Source organism: Tenrec ecaudatus, chromosome 2, assembly GCF_050624435.1.
Source record: "Tenrec ecaudatus isolate mTenEca1 chromosome 2, mTenEca1.hap1, whole genome shotgun sequence".
Lineage (NCBI taxonomy): Eukaryota > Metazoa > Chordata > Mammalia > Afrosoricida > Tenrecidae > Tenrec > Tenrec ecaudatus.
This window is the reverse complement of record NC_134531.1, coordinates 107,381,580-107,386,802: the sequence shown is the minus strand read 5'-3', so window position 1 is coordinate 107,386,802 and position 5,223 is coordinate 107,381,580. Positions and strand designations below refer to the sequence as shown.

General features: G+C 44.3%; 1 pseudogene; it reads right to left on the bottom strand.

Annotated features, from left to right (window-relative positions):
* Window positions 1-358: 358 nt before the first annotated feature.
* Window positions 359-4,156, bottom strand: LOC142440059 (cleavage and polyadenylation specificity factor subunit 6-like; annotated as a pseudogene).
* Window positions 4,157-5,223: the final 1,067 nt, after the last annotated feature.

Genomic DNA, 5,223 nt, shown 5'->3' with positions numbered 1-5,223 from the left:
AACTCACCAGGTGTCTTTTAAATAAAACAGGCAACATAAAGAGTAAAAGCAGAGCTACTGATTACAATATATGTAGATTTGCTTCATTCAGATCTAGCCTGCTCATTTTATCCATGAATCCTTCCAGGGTCAGGTCAACCACCAGAAGCAAACGACTGGAAAGGCTCCCTTTTGCCATGAAAAGGGTCTTGTCAAGAGTCTGTTCCTCTTCCTTCCGCTTCCCTAAGGATGATGCTACACACACTCGCCGCCTGTCTCAGCCAAACCTGATGGCTCACTCTTTACCACTTCTCTCTGATAATCATCCTGCCAATCTCTACTACCAGAATTGTGATGACAACTCTGTTCCGGCGATGCCCTAGGGCCCCTTCCTCTTGATCCCTAGACGCAAGACTTGGGACTCATCTCCATGAGGGCAATCTTGCAAAGAGCCTATAAGGACTTTGAAGCAGTCATCAGCAGATGCTCTTGATTGTTTAATTAAGGCAATTTCAACAGCTCTCCCGTAATCACCAGCACTGGCATCAGACACAGCTCTGGAAATGACACTGCTTGAGATTGCTCTGATACCATCCATGATTTCCTCAACCTCAGCCTCACTCAACGGTATTCTTGCTGTATCTACTTGCACTCCAGGGTTCCCATAGTTCCCCATATCGTATGATATGGAAGCTGGCCATACAGTTCTGTTGGTGGAGGAGCCCAGCTATCTAATTGAGGCATACAGTATTAGTTGACGGAGGAAAGAAAGCTGAGTCCATAGTGAAGCTATTGGAAAGGCACCTGGATGTGGGCCTGGGTGATATTGAGGAGGAACAAGTGTAAGGAGTGGCCCCAGAAGGCCAGGTGGGTGAGGTAGAAAGGCGTCTGGTGGTGGTGATCTCTGTGTGGAGTCCATGGGCTGGGAAAGAGAATGTATCCTGGAACTGGGGTAGAGAACCAGGATGAAGCAAACCCAAACTGGAAGTGGTGCCTGCCCTGAAGGTTTTCCAGGAAGATGAACTGTTAGTGGAGAGCAATATCGTCAATTAGGAAGCCTGGCTAGTGGAGGAGGCAGACCCTGACCAGGTCGGGGGTGTGGTGAATGTGGTGGGCCTGGAAGTCCTAAGTGCAAGTGTGGTGGAATCCGTCCAGCTTAAAAAGTTGATGCTTGCCCATCTGGTCCAGTGGGCCTAGGAAATCTGACCTCACAGTGCACAGCCCCTGGAACATGGCCCTGTCCTCCACCAAATGAGGAAATGCTACTTGTGAACTGCCTTCCGGTGCACCAGCTTAATCTTCCCCAGACGTTTGTCCTGATTGTGTAGTTTCCTGGACTCCATTTCAAGTGGACTCAGTAACTGTTGATTGCATGGAGTTACAAGAATATTATGACCAGGTAGTTCTCTTTTAGGCAACAGATCCACTAACTTTTTTGAGGATGCATCAAATCCAAAACCAACAGGAGCTAACCCTTTGTGTAGCCATTTGGCCAGTTTTCAAAAATTTTATCTCTAAAGTACATTTAATCCCAGAGAACAAACTGATTCAGTTAATTCTTCATCTGTTGTCCACCAATTGAGATTTCCAATATATAATGCAATGCATACAGATAATTTCGATGCCTGTGATCGTTAGATTTATTGTGCCAACCTGGCCAATAGGAACATGTGGGATTAATCAGGTCGCAATTTGATTGGAGGCAAAGAGATAAAGGGCTCTGCAAGGCCTGTCCTGTCTCACTTGTTCTCTGGTAAGGGAAAAGCCTGCTGCTGCTGCTGCTGCTGCTGCTAGTTCTTTGCCTCAGCCTGTGTGCTATGCCACCTGTGGGCCAAGCCAACCTATGGATCCTGCATTGTGCTGCTAGAGTTCGACGCTCCTCTGAGACCTGCTTCACCACACTGCTGCAGGGATCACTTGAGCTTGAGGCTGGCGGAGCTGTCACGTGGCATTGCTTGACTGCAATAACCAATCCCAAGCTACTAATTATTGGTGACCCATTCTGCTATCTTCTGCCTATGGGAAGAATCTGCCTGTCTTGCCTGAGGGACAATTCCACTATCTGCTTCCTTGACGCTGGATGTGGCAACCCATGTGGGTTGAAGGACTTCCTGTTTATTAACTTCCCAGGAAAGTGAGTTGAACTGAGCCCTCTGTACTGCTGTGTGGACTAATTAGCTGTTATATTCCTTCTCCTGTGTAAACATATTATACACACACACACACACACACACGTGTGTGTATAATCATAAGTGTCGCAGTTTTGTTTCTCTAGAGAACCCTGCCTAACACAGTGCCATTTCTTTCCCAACATCATTAAGAGCAGTTTGTGAGAGAATATCCATGTAATCCTTCTCTTCTAGGGCATCTCCATCATTTGCAGATGGAGAAATGACATCATCGTACTAATCTATCTTATCGTGTCCACCATACCTACCTGGGACTCCTCCCCCACATCCGCGTCGAGGTCTCTGCGCTCCACCCTGTCTGCCCTCGTCACTATGGCACCTGCAGCAAATCCGGCTTCACTGTTCTGTGTGTTAACAATCGCCACACCATTCCTTTTGAACTTCAGTCCCGGCCTAGTGAACTATGCGATTGATTCAGAATGGAAAATCACAGTGTACTCGAGCTTACCAGTGCCAAGGATACTGCTCTTTATATGTTCTCTCTTTATAAGTTCCCTTTTGGGGATTCTACTTTTTTAGATTTATATGTTTTTAATCATAATGGCCCTATAGGACAGAGTAGGACTACCCTGATGTTTTCCGAGACTGGAACACTCTGGGGTATAAAAAACTGCATCTTTCGCTTACAGCTGCTGGTTTTGAACCGGTGACCTGTGCTTAGCAGTGCAACAAGGAAGCCACTATCCCACCAGGGCTGGATACAGTCATAATCAACTCAGTGGCAGTGAGTGAGGGATACTATGCTCATTCGTTGTTCCCGTTAGTAATGGATATTTGCAGCTATGTATTCTCATTTTGGATGGTGCCCCATTAGCACAGGAAGGTCCCCAAAGCCTGACTCCACACAGAGTATTAGAGTTGACTCAACTTGGAGGAGGCAGGTCTTTCCCAGTCATATTTTCAATGCTTGCCCACCTGAGGGGGAAGATTCCACTGTCTGCCTGTGTCTGACAACTTTTGATTCTATTGATAATGCTTTTAATGACTCATCATGCAGAGTGGACAGCTTTGTCTTCCTTCATGGTTTGTTCTTCATCTAGTAACTTCTGAAACCTGTTCATGAGGGGTAGCCCTGATGGTATTTGAAATACTACTGCCAAAACTTCCAGCATCACAATGACATGCAAATTGCCAGCGTACAACTGCATGACAAGCGAGTGGGTGTCTGTGTGAAGCCGAGACAATGCTTCTTCATAGTGAAAGGGGGTGAAGGAGACGATGCCCAGAGAGAGAGCAGCAGGGAAAGGACCCCCGCGGTACTGATGACTGGAAGAAGGAAGGTGTACCCACGCACCCAGGAACTTAGATGACCTCTGTAAGGTGAGAAGAAAGATACAAGATTTTCCCCGAGAAGCTCCAGACTGAAACAGCCCTTGAGTGTATTAACCTCCTGAGACATACTCAAGATTTCTTCCTGTCAAAATTCTAACTTTATTTTAAATCACCAAGTCGGTGGCAACTTGCCTGAAGCAGTAACAAAGTGCTCCTTGTCGGGCAAGCATGGGACTGGTAAGCAAAAGAAGGACAATTACAACTCACCAGCCCTTCTCAGGAGAATGATGAGGCTGTTTACAATCAAAATAATTACAGCCTTAGAAATCCTATTTAATGTTGCTAGGTGTCAGATTCAACTTCATCATAGTGAGTTTTGTTTGGATTTTTTATACCATGTGGTGGAACCAATGATTTTATTCTTCTTCTCTGTGTTAGGCTGGGTTGTCTAGAAAAGGAAAAAAATACGAAAAAACCAACAAAACAAACAAGCAAACACCACCACCAACAACAAAAAACAGTGGACAATCTGGCTGACATGTTTCCTTAAGATTTCGTAACCCCCTCACGTCCTTAATAAACCTCCATCGTCCTAAGAATTGTCTGTGAGTCCCGTGTGGCCCTTACGATGTCGGATCAAATCCAGCAGAGACGTAGAGTGTCATGATAGGGAAGGCTCGTGCCGAACAAGCTAACAAGTTGGAGAGCGGCGGCATATCGCCGCTTCACAAGAAGCCTCCTTGCGCAGATGTGGGGTGAATTTCCCTTCCTTCTTGAGCAGCTAAGGAGGTCACACATAGGCCCGCAAGCCATTGCCTCAAGTAGAAGTAATGACTGATGATTTATTTGAATGATGCTGAATCTTGGCTATCACCCAGAGATGTCTTAGCAACCTTTAAAGAGTGCTTGTTACACAGCAGTGTCTTTTCCACCTTCATAGGGTGAATGCAGAAAAAAGGGCAAGTGATGACATTCTATTAATTTCTGGAATTCTTTGTAATTAATGTTTATGGTGGACATAAACATGTGAGTGGCTACATCCAAAGGAATATTTAAAACATGCTTTTATGTCTGCTCCAAGCTTGTCCTGTCCTCATCTTTCCCACAGAATTGCTGGAGAATTGAATTACTTTATTCTGAAATTAACCCTGAAGGGCTACACAATTCTTGGACCACACTGACTTTTCGAGCTTATTAACATAGAAAAAGACATCCCAGGGAAGAAACTTCAATTTTCAAATAAAGCACTGATGAATGAAGCAATAAAATGGTAAGAAAGGCTATTTCCTTTCCATGGGGGAACACTCTGGGCCAAGTGTGCTGAAGTTTTATGCTAATATAAAATTGGTTCCAGCAAAGTACCCAATTTTACAATCTAACAAATTGGTGCCAACTTATTTAAGTAGCCTAACACCAGAAAACAAGTAGAAAACTGTTCAAGGAACATCTGTTTAGAAGAAAAGTCTGGAATCATTAAAAATGTATTCAGCATAAGATAATTAGTAAGAATGAAATTAGTGCTGACTTGCTCTCAGAGATATGATTTCGATGAGAGTGGCCATGCACAGTGGCTGTCGTGAATAAGGCTCACCTCTGTTCGAGAACTGAATGCTTGGGCTGTTTATTACTGACTGGCACAAGTGAAGATAGATCATTATAAACAAATTTGAACTAATGGGAATACATTTTCATTTTGCATACACAGTCACAGGAGAAATGAAAAAGAAAAATAGAAATTTTAAGCAAGGTTGACATTAGATCTTCGTCACTGATTTTAAAGAAA